This window comes from Phocoena sinus, chromosome 6, assembly GCF_008692025.1.
Source record: "Phocoena sinus isolate mPhoSin1 chromosome 6, mPhoSin1.pri, whole genome shotgun sequence".
NCBI classification, from domain to species: Eukaryota; Metazoa; Chordata; class Mammalia; order Artiodactyla; family Phocoenidae; genus Phocoena; species Phocoena sinus.
This window is the reverse complement of record NC_045768.1, coordinates 10,076,983-10,088,980: the sequence shown is the minus strand read 5'-3', so window position 1 is coordinate 10,088,980 and position 11,998 is coordinate 10,076,983. Positions and strand designations below refer to the sequence as shown.

Here is an 11,998-nt window from a genome sequence, read left to right as displayed (position 1 = left end):
TGAACCCAGGGCCCCTGCATTGGGAGCGTGCAGACTTACCCACCGGACCACCAGGGAAATCCCTGATTGTCTTTTAATAAGCACATGCCGTCCCTACTCCAGGGCAGGCCCATTGCTCACAGTGGCAGTGACCTGCTGTTATTTGTTCACTTTTCCTGAGAGGGAAGAAAGCAGGCCTCCCGAGCTGGCCTGGTTGGCACATTTCAGTCTGAGGGGCCTCTCTGGGACAGGCGTCCCTCTCACGGGCTGCAGGACCTGGCGCTTCTGAAGATGGACTCCGGAGCCAGGGTGTCTGGGCTCAAATTCCAGCTCCACCACGTACCAGCCTCATGACCTTGGGCAAGCTACCTCTCTTGGCCTTAGTTTCCCCATCTGTAAAATTGGGATAATAATAGTAGCTACCTCACAGGGTTGTGGTGAGGATTAAATAAGTTAATATTTGTAAAGAACATAGAACAGGGCCTGGCACGTAATAAGTCCTGTATTAGCATTTGTTTACCCCCCACTCCCCATATATATACAATTGTTAGAAAATGTTTGAGAGTAATTTGAGCAGCACATATCAATTTTTTTTAAGATTTATTTTTTATTGAAATATAGTTGATTTACAATGTTGTATTAGTTTCTGGTATACAGCAAAGTGATTCAGTTTTCTATATATACATATATATATACATGCACACATACATATATATATTTTTTTCATATTCTTTTCCATCATGGTTTATTACAGGATAACAATATGGAACTCTTCTCGAATGTGATGTCATCCTTGTGCTAATCTTCTCTAACTTGTTCCAATTTTCATATATGTGCTGCCAAAGCAAACATGCACATAGAAAAGTTTTAAATGTGCAGCAGCCACTCAGCAATCCCACTTTGTGGAACCTATCTGATGGACACCTTCAGAATATCCATAATGAGAAATATTTAAGAATGTTTCTTGGGCTTCCCTGGTGGCGCAGTGGTTGAGAGTCTGCCTGCCGATGCAGGGGACAAGGGTTCGTGCCCCGGTCAGGGAAGATCCCACATGGCGCGGAGCGGCTGGGCCCGTGAGCCATGGCCGCTGAGCCTGCGTGTCCGGAGGCTGTGCTCCGCAAAAAAAAAAAAAAAGAATGTTTCTTGGAGCATTATTTGTAAGGACAAAAATTTGGAAGCAACACAGATCTTCATCAGAAGGGGAGTGGTTAAATAAATTCTGGACATCCCCAGATGGAACACCACGCAGGGATGAAAAGAGTGAGTCGTGTGTATGAGGTTGAATCATCTGAAATTGCTGATATTTGGCCGTTAATGATTTGCAAAGTAGTGACGGCAATTTCTGAGGATTCAATCTAATCCTGTGCACTTGTATTAGAGCAGTCTGAGCTGTGGTGACAAACAGACCCAGAAATGTTATGGACAAACACAACAGAAGTTTGTTTGCTGTTAAAGTAACAGTCCCAGGTTGGGGGGATGAAATAAATGATGGGGGGGGACGTCTCTTCCATGAGGTGATTCAGGGTCCCAGACTGAGGAAGAGTCTGGTATCTTCAACGGGTATTTTCCCCAGGCTGTGTGTTAACTCCGGCCAGAAGGGAGAAGGAGCGCCCAGGCGCGTGAGGGAGGCCTTATGGCCCTGGCCTGGACGGGCACCCCTTACTTTGGCTCGCACTCCATTGCAGACAAATTAGTCATATGGCCACACCTACCCACGAGAAGGCTGGGAGATGTGCTCTAGCTGTGTGTATGGGAAGCAGGAAAGGCAGGGTTTTGCGGACGGATGGGCTGTCTCTGCCCCAGTACTCTCTAAGCCTCAGTTTCCTTATCTTTATTATGCGGGTAATAATAGTAGCTATTGCACAGTAAATGGCATAATATGTGTGCATTCAGCAGAGTCCTTGACCCATTAGTGAGTGTTCCATAAATATTCAGGTGGCAGGCTACCTCCCAGAGGTCCCTTCTGGAATCGATTCCAATTGCCCACAGGCGTAACTTGCCTGACTGTGGCAGACAGCATTTCCCCACATGCTCCTGTTATGGTGGGTCACCGATATTCCCCTATCCTTGAACCTGGGCAGACCTTCATAACAGGTGGTGGAGGTGATACTGCCTGACTCCTGAGGCTGGTCCTAATGGGCAACATGGTTTCTGCTTGGCGTTCTCTCTCTCTCTCTCTCTCTCTCTTTCTCTGTCGCATGCATGCAACGGTTACTCTTGGAACCTAGCCACCGTGTTTCTGGAACCTAGACCACCTGAAGAGGCTGTGCGTGGGGATTTCAGCTGACAACCCCAGCTAGGCCCCCAAAGGACAGCCAGCATCCACTGTCAGATGTGTGAGCAGGGAACTTTCGGATGACTCCAGCCCCAGGCTTTGAGTTTTCCAGCCGAGGCCCCAGACATTGTGGAGCAGAGATAATTTATCCCTGCTGTCTGCATTCCTGACCCACAGGAATCAATAATCAAATAATGATTGTTGTTTGAAGAGACGAGATTTTGGAGTAGCTTGTTATTCAGCAATAAATAACTGATAGAGTGATGCACTTTTTAGTCTTCCCTTTCCTTGTCTTATTCCCCACTCCCCTTCTTGTTTCTCCTGGGACCACCTCCCACATCACCCACCTGCACCCACCTGTCTCAGGGTCTGCTTCTGGGAGACCCAGCAAGGCAACACATTATTTGGAAAAGATACATGTAGAAAAATGACAAATGGAAAATTATCGGATGCCTCTTCGGGAATGAGTTTGAGAACCAGAAACTTTACTTTTTATTCAACATCTGTCTGAATTATTTACATGTTAAGCAATTCTTCATTATAATTTTTAAAAGTATAAAAAATTTCCATAAAACCTTGAGTCAGGTCTCATCAGATCCAGTGCTGGACCCAGTGAGCAGATCTCTGAGCAGGTGAACTTCAGGCTTTTTGTACTCGCCGTTAGTGGAGCTGGGGTGTGGTGACTTTTTCCTTTTTTCAATGCTTTAAATAAACTTTAAAAATTGTGGGGCTTCCCTGGTGGCGCAGTTGCTGATGCAGGGGACAAGGGTTCGTGCCCCGGTCCGGGAGGATCCCACATGCCGCGGAGCGGCTGGGCCCGTGAGCCATGGACGCTGAGCCCGCGCGTCCGGAGCCTGTGCTCAGCAACGGGAGAGGCCACAGCAGTGAGAGGCCCGCGTACCGAAAAAAAAAAAATTGTGGTAAAATATACATGAAATTTACTATTTAACCGTTTTAAAGTGGCATCAAGTATATGCACATTGTGGTACAACCATCACCACCATCCATCTCCAGAACTCTTTCATCATCCCAAGCTGAAACGCTGTACCCTGGCCCCTGGTGGCCACCATTCTCCTTTCTGTTTCTGTGAATTTGACTCCTCTAGGTCCCTCATATAAGTGGAATCATACAATAGTTATCTTTTTATGTCTGGCTTGTTTCACTTAGTGTGGTGGTTTCTTAAGTGGTCCCAGGATAACTTGCCTGGTCACCACCATCCATGACCACACTTCCTGACATGAGACCTGTACTCACGCTGCACAGGTGTGGCTGGTGGGCATGGCTGGCAACGTGGCAGGCAGACGGGACTGGTCCAGACACTTTGCTGCAGACGAGCTCACGGTGCCTCCCCTTTCCCAGTTCCGAGCAGAATTGCTGGGCGAGGGTTAATCAACATTCAGTCATGTTTCCAAGTTTAAATGGAGCATTTGTTTAATTATGTGTAAGTAGCAATACATTGTGGCCATTATCTAAATCACTATTTTATTTCCTGGATGTGGTTTCATAATGCAGGGTTTCTGCTCCAGCCTAGCATCATTAACAGAGAAGTTAATGAATATAAAAGCGTAAAGGCTAATTACACTTTAATTTACAATCATGGTCTCATTTTGGGACCACATGAAATCTGTTTTGAAAACAATTAAAAAAAAAAAAAAAAAACCCGCTCTTGCCCTGGTAAATGGAGGGACCCCGGCCAGGAGCCCAGCTCTGCCTGCCATGTAGTGGCTGAGCGTCATTGGCTGGCACCGATCCCCTCCCTGGCGCCGTTACTCGGAGGCTGGTGAGGCCAAGTTCAGTGCCCTGTGACTCTGTCTTTTGTTTCCAGCAATTTTCCTCTTGCCTTCTTGTGGCTGCGGGGAAGAGTTGGGGGAGCCCCATCTGGGGCACTGGTGGTCTGACCGTGCAGCTCTGATGTGGCATCACATCGAGCCATGACAGTTGCAGTTACTTAGTGGTTTTAAAAGTGGTGGTGATGGAAATAGGTGGTGGTGATGGGCGAAAAGCTGACATTTACTAGGTTCCTACTGTGTGCCAGGCACTGTGCTGGGTACTTTTATATATATTATTTATTCCTTGAAATTGCTCATCAATGGCAATTAGTCTCCCTGAAATTTGAATTCATTCCTCTGAAATGTTTAATGGAACTATGGAATCATTGTTAATTTTCTTAGGATAATAATGGCATTGTAGTTATGTAGAAGAATGTCCTTATTCTTAGGAGACGAGAAGAAGTTTGTGGGTGAAGGGTCATGATATCTGCCGCTCACTTCCAAATGGCCCAGGAAAAAATATTATATATGTATATATAAATGTTATATATTTTAATATGTATTATATATAATATATGTATATATATTTTATATATGTATAGAGAGAAAGAGAGAGAGAGAGAAAAAGAGAGAGAGTGAGAGACAAAGAGACAGAGATAGAGAGAGACCCAGAGAGAGAGAGACAAAGAGATAAAGGGCAGAATATGAATCGGTGTTGAATCTAGATGGAGAGTATACAAGTGTTCATTGTGCAATTCTTTCAGCTTTCCTCTTTTTCTCCCAATTGAGGTAAAAGGTCCATTTAATTAAGCCCAGCATTTGTCTGTATGATTTTGCATTATGGATTACTGGAGTCTGGAATAATAATTAATCAGGTAATCGAATAATAATTAATTAAACAAATATGCAAAAAAGCAAAATAAAACCACAGAGGGGATGGCCCGCAGTGGGGCTTCTGAAACCCTCAATTCAGGCTTCCCTCGTAAAGAACAATCATTTAAGAACATCCCACCAGCTCCTGAGCATTTGTGCTAGGGCGGGCAGCAAACGGCCCTCTTAGTATTAGCTGAGCCCCCAGGAATTCATCCACAGGAAATATCGGGGTAGGGCTCCAGCATTATTCATGTTAAACTTAACAGTAGGGACAACGGAAATAGAAGAATCTGAAGAGAAAACAATAAAGTGCATTTTAAGACTTTCTGTAATTTCTACACACGTTTGGGGGAGGCTCTGCGCTCCCCTCCCACGTGGGGCGGGGCGGCTGGCAGCCGTATGACTCCACCCCCTTGGCCATAGCTAATTGGATCAGGACAGACCCTGGTACTCAAACTAGGCCAATCAGAATGCCTTCCCCAGGAATTTGGAAAAGGGACGAAGGAATCCCCGATTCAGTCTGAATCTGGGAGCTGTCAACAGCAGCCTTCTGCCGGGTGGGCTGAGGAGCCTGTGTGCCGCCAAGAGTATGGAGCAGCCCTCACGGAGAGAGCCGGAGAGCCCTGGGGGAGACCCAGCAACCTTTCCAGGCCCATTGGTCCTGTCCTTGGATTTCAGGAGACTCCACTGTAGTGTTCTGTTAAACTCTTTTTTTGTCAATCTGGCTTGAATGGGTTTTGGTTACAACCAAAATAGTCCTCATATAGTAAGCATGTATTTTTTTTAATAATATGAAGGAAAGGAATAGAAATCACAGCCATTTACTGACTGGGCTGGGCACCTGGTGCTGTGTGTCCCTGGGCCTGTGCAAACGCCCTCAGAGCCATGCCTGGTTACTCCCACTCTGCCCAGGCCGCTCAAATGGCCAATGGGAGGCACTGGGGGAGACAGGAGAGCAGGAGAAGGGAGAAGTCAGGGTATCTTTTCCCCCTGTTGCTGTGCCCTGGGCAGCCTCTGGTAGGGACCGTGCTTCCTCTGCAGCTCCCGTCTTCCCCACCATGGGCCCTCCTTGGTTCCAGCTTCCACCGTGTGGCCCCTGTGAATCTCATCTCCTCCTATTGTGCTCCCCACACAGGGGGGCAAGTGGCTACCTACTTCAATAATCTCTGGGTCTCTGCCTCATCCCGTTTGGCTTCTCAGCTCTTATGTCACCTGTGTAGTTAATTCCCTGGATCAAATTCCCCCTGTTGAAATACTGTTTTCCCGGTCTAATGCTGACTGAATCACATATACTATCTAATTTTACTCTCGAAATGCCCCTCTGAGGGAGATATTAGGATCCCCACTTTGCAAATGAGGAAGCCGCTGCTCAGAGATGCTAAGTAACGTGCCCCAAAGTCACACAGCTTTGCCACGACACTCAGAAGCTCTTTGAACTCTTATTACTATATCGTACCAGAATGCTTTGTATAGTCACCTCTGTAGTTAGAAAGAAAAGTTATTAAAGACAAACAACAAGAAACAAATCCTGGGTAAGTGCAGTACTGATACAGAGCATCTGGGGTGGCCCTGCAGGTCTGGGAAACGCTCTCAGGCAAGTCCAGCCTCTCTCAGCCCTGGGAGAGCACAGGGGCGGGCCCTGGAATCCCAGGCCTCAACTTAGTAGCCAGAGCCCCTGGGCATGAGCCTCTCTGAGCCCAGTTCTCTCCTCCATCACGAAAGAGAACTCAAGTTCAAAGGTCAGTTTCCCGCAGAGCTGGCATGAACACACCTCAGGCAGCGATGGTTTTGTGACTGCACGGTGGTCATAGTGCCTGCCTGTAGCCTGGCATGGAGTCACCCCCGATAAGCCTGTTCAGGTCTCATGCCAGTGTCTTGTCACTCTGGGGCCTCAGTCAGGAGTGCAGGTGCAGAAGAGGGACATGGACGCTGGGTCTCAGCGCTGACCCACCTCTGTGCCTCCAGTTCCAGGACCAGTTCCACCTGTTCTCACTGACTTAGGATTTTTCTTGCTTCAAAAAATATGTTCATTTTTAATATCCATGAATGGTTTCAGCTTGAAGGGCTGGTTCTATTTTTTCCTGACACATATGAAATGAAATGTGTAACTACCAAAGGAAAAATGCTCTCGAGAGATCATGGGAAACAGCCCCTCCCAGGCAGGCACTGACGTAGGGGCCAGGCAAACTGTGCCCCCCCTGTTAGTGGAATCATCCTGGACAAGTGACTTCTCCTCTCTGGCCTCAGTTTTGTTACCTGTAAAGTGGGATAATCTTGGTCCCTACCTCAGGGGTATTGCCAGGGATCCTTCAGCTAATTCAAAGGCCTGGAGGATGGGCACCATCTATGGTTATTATTCTGTTACTGTTTTGTTATTATTGCCAGCAACCTGTGGCCTGAGTGGGTCCCTTGTGTCCTAGGGAAGTAGAGGCCCAGAGTCCAGGGCCTCCCAGATGCCCCAGGCCAGGCGCTGGGGTGAGGGGTGGGCACCCTCCCTGCCACGGAGCTGCAGAGGGAAGTGCCGCTGGGTGCTGACACAGGGACTCTGCAGCCCTTACTGAATGGCCTCCAGTCTGGGGCAGTTGGGAGGCTGCTCCTGACTCCCTGGTGACATTCTACCTCTGGCACCTGGCGGTTCCTTCTTTCAGGTCTGACCCCTTTTGTGCATCCAACACAGATTCCCCCTTTGGGCACCTAGGGAATTAGCTTGAGCCTGCATTTTGGCATCAGAGGGACCTGGTTGCAAGTCCTGTCCTGCCATGCAGGAGCTGTGTGACTCTGAGTATGTTGCTTAACTTCTCTGAGGCTCTGTCTCCTCAGGTGACATGGCAGTGATGATGATACCCACCTCCCAGGCTCAGCCACGTAACAAGTCCTTACTATCGGCTGGGCCAAGGTGGGTGTTGGTGAAACGATGGGGATGCAGCCCAGAGCAGAGGGACCTGGCAGTCTAGAGGGGAGAGTTGCTATAGTAACAGTAAGAATGGCCACATTTATTGAACTCTCACCGTGCGCAAGGTGTACTGCTAAGTGCTGGATGTTGACTGACTGTCCCACTGTTACCAGGAACCTATGGGGAGAGCGGATTGCCTCACGTCAAAGCTCACACGTTGTGAGTGGACAAGCAGGGATTCGAACCCAGGCTGGGCTGACTCCAAGTGTGGGCACAGTCTCCAGCTGTGATACAGTGATACAGTGTACAGAGACTGTGATACAGTCTCCAGCTGTGTCAGTTTCTTCCACTGGACCCCGTTGCAGGATTAGGTGAGGATTCATGGTGACATCAGTCACTCCTTTAGGGTTGTGGTCCAATGGGAGAGCCTTTGGTACCTTTGAAAGTTCTGAATCTAAAACGTTTGGGGATGGGGCACATCTGATGTCACCCCTGGGGGCAGTCCCCTTGCACCCCTCTGCTGGCAGGAGGCCCCCTTGTCTTGCTTAAGCCTCTCTCAAGGCTGGTGGGATGGGCAGCTCCTTGCCCCTTTTGGCTTGATTCTCCTAGAGCTGCAGTACAGTTATCAGGGTTGTACACAGAATGACCCTATGGGCACTCACGACCCCAGGGGCACATATCATAGACATGGCAGATTTTCTGAAGTTAGGACAATTTTCTGAAAGATGGGAATAAAGTGAAAGTAAAGGTGCCTTTCCTAATTCTCACAGAGATGCCATGTGAACCAGAATCATTTCTACTTTGGGAGAATGACACCTCAGTCCAGTGAACTCCCACTCATCTTTCAAAACCCAGCTCCAGTAATCCCTCCCTGGGAAGCCTCTACCCTCAGTGTAGGAGTCATTGCCCACTTCTCCACCTGGGGCTCCCTCAGCCCCTCCCTCCCCTCTGCCAGGCTGAGAGCTGCCGGCTACAGTGATGGCTGCATTGGATGGGACTCCACCTGCCCCCTAGCCCTTGCCTGCCCCAGGAGAGAGTCCATGGGTATCCCAGAAGGCCAGCCTGGGCCTGAGCTAGTGGGCCCTATGGAGTTTCATGGGCACCTAAAAAGTTGGATCCACTTCCATCCACTCCCATTTTGCAGATAGAAACACTGAGGCCCAGAGCAGGGAAGGACTTGCCTGAGGTGTCACAGTGAGTTGGGGGCCCAGATCTCCTGACTCCCCACCGAGGCTGTGGCACCACTTCTGGTGGGGAGGCAGCCAAGGGACGTGGGACAGGCTGGCAATGGGGACAAGGACATGAAGATACCTCCCCCGCCCCCTCCCGTGGTCCTGGAAGTAGTTTCCAGGCAACTTCCTGGGGGAATTCCCCACATGGAGCCAGGATGTCCGACTCCTTGGAGACCGATTCACTGGTGGAACTGAAAAGGGAGCCGGTGCTGGAGTCCGGGCTAGGGGCCTGGGGGCAGAAGTGAAACCTTACCTGCAGCTGCCCGGACCCAAAGTGACCCTCCTCCCCTGCCTGCCGAGAACCCCCCATCTCTAGCTTCCCTACTCATTCCACTCACTTCATCCTTCTGAGATTTATTCCCAGGCCTCGGAACCTGAAAATAATTTGCTGACAAAGCCCCGTCCCGGGCAGGTGCTTTAATTGGTTTTGTGGGAGCAGGTCTGGGACCATCTATTTAGAAGGAAATAGAAATTATGGCGGTGCTGCCCGTCCTTTCCCTGTAACGGGTACTGTGGAGTGTATCTATGTGTGTGTGTGGTGAGGGGAAGGGCAGCTACAAGGAAAGCAGAGGCCTGGTCACAGGGGATGCAGTGATTGGGCGGGGGTGTCTGGGGCCACGGGGCAATGAGAGTAGGTGCTGCAGGCCGGGCCCCTCCTCAGCCCTGGCCCAGCGTTGGAATCAGAGCAGGGCAGCTTCTCAGGGCTTCTCACAGAGCCCACGGCGAGGAGAAGCCATGGGGACTAAGGGGGTCCAGGGGCAAGGACACAGCTGGGCTTAGCTCTCAGGAGCCTCGTCCCCGTCCTTCCTCAAGGACACCCTAGCGCCTGGCCGGTGGGCACCTTCTAAAACACAAATCACATTTGTAACTCCCCCGCACCTTTTTCTTTTGGCTGCTCTGCACGGCTTTCTGGATCTTAGTTCCCCGATCAGGGATCGAACCTGGCCCCAGCAGCGAAAGTGCCAAGACATAACCACTGGACTGCCAGGGAATTCCCACATATTTGTAACTCCTTGACTCAAAGCCCTTCCATGTCGCCCCACTGCCCTCAGAATGAAGCCAAGTTCCTTAGCTTGACATTCAAAGTCCCTCACAGCCTGTCTGCCCTCTGATGACCTCTCCAGCCACATCATTCTTTTCTCCTGTCCCCAGCTGCTCCCTACCATGGTCTCTGGTCGCTCTATCAGGTACCTTTGGTCCCATCCTGGCATCCCACCCCTTGTTAACACTTCAATTGCCCCATGACTGAGGAGATCATCATTACTCTCATTTTATAGCCTAGGAAATGGAGGCTCAGAAAGATTAAAAGTTACCTGCCAGAGGTCACACAGCAGGGCTGGGACTCCAACCCAGGCCTATCCAGTGCCCAATCCCATACTCTGAACTACCAAGGTGTACATGGGAACTAGCCAAGTTCCCTCAGGCCTCTAAGCCCCATGTCTTCCCCTGAAATATCCCTGCTTGCATTTTTTCCACTGGCAAACTCCTGTGCATACTTTAAAGCCCACTTGATGTCACTTCCTTGGGAATCCTTCCTTGACTCATCCCTCCCATGTCCAGTCTCTCCTTTGGGCTTCCCCAAGCCCCAGCCAAGCCCTCACCTCAGCTCTGATCTCTGGATTTGTCAGTGTCTGTCTCCTCCACTTCATTCCTCCCCCCCAGACTGAGAGCTCCAGCTGAACTGTTGACCCTACAGAGTGGGGAGCACAGCCCTGAAGCACAGATGGGTCAGATCCTGGGACCTGGACTCTTTCCTTGTCTGGGGTATTGAGCAGCCTAGACCACAGCTGTTCTGTGTGATTCCGAGCAAGAACCTGTGTCTCTGTGGACTCAGTTTGCCCATCTGTAAAAAGGGAAGGTCAGCCTGGGGGCATCTGACACCTGGGGACTCTGAGGGCCAGGCTGGGGCTGGAGTCTTACACCATGTGACCAATGTGATTTGTGACTCTCGTGATGTATGTGTGGGGGTGGCCACTCCCCATGTCGGGGTGGGTCACATCGAAAGGCCAGTGCTGATGCCCAGCTCAGCCTGGGCTCCACGTGGTGACTGTAGACTGGGCTGGCAGAGCTCTGAAGTGAGTCTCAAATTAGGGCTGCAATCGCAGCTCTGCCAAGCCTCCCGACCTCGATGAGCCCCGGTTTCATCTGTAGAACGGAATAATAATAATACCACCTCACAGGGTGGATTTGCCATGAGGATCACAGGAGAGATGCACAGGGCCTGGCCCAGAGCACGTGCCCCAAAGGTGTTCACTATTGTCATGGGTGCAAAGAACTTTGGGTGCCATGTCTTCGCTGGCACAGTAGGGGGTGGCAGGGGGTGCCTGAAGGATCTCAGTCTAGACAGACAACCAGACTGACTCACAGAGACCAGGCCAGAGCTAAGGGGCCTGCGTGGGTCTTGTTTTCCTGGCCCCAAGGTAGCCAGTCAGGCTGGGGCTCCAAGGGGCTCTTTTTCCTGGTGACTTTTTTCTTGAAGACTCCAGGACATGTTAAATGGGTGGGGGCAGTTCCTGAGGACAGATGGGCAGGGTGTGTGTGGGTGGCTCAGAGGAGGCTTGGGGCGGGCAGAGCTTCCGGGATGAGGCAGGTGGTACCCGGAGGAGACCAGTATGGTCAATGGCCCAGGAGGTGGCCGGCCAGGTTCGGGGGTCCCCATTCACATGCCCCAGAGTCAAGGTCCCGTCCAGATTTCCCCACTTCCAGGCTGTGGGCCGGGCCTCAGTCTCCCGCTCTGTCGAATGAGAAAGCAGCCCCTGCCGGAGGCCGCGTGGTGGTGGGGGGGGTGGGGGCGAGCAGCGCGGGCCCGGGAGGCCACAGCCGTGGGGCTCTGGCCGGGCTCCCGGGACCCGCGCGGCGGCAGCTCCCGCCCCTTCCACGTGGCCGCTCCGAGAGGGCGTCTGGCTTCGGCGGGCCCCACGGACCCGGGAGACGAGGAGACACCCCCCTCGGCGCCCGGGCCGACGCCCGCTGAGAG

The 11,998-nt window shown here is 51.0% G+C and overlaps 1 pseudogene; it reads right to left on the bottom strand.

Annotated features, from left to right (window-relative positions):
• Nucleotides 1-736: 736 nt before the first annotated feature.
• Nucleotides 737-827, bottom strand: LOC116756168 (annotated as a pseudogene).
• Nucleotides 828-11,998: the final 11,171 nt, after the last annotated feature.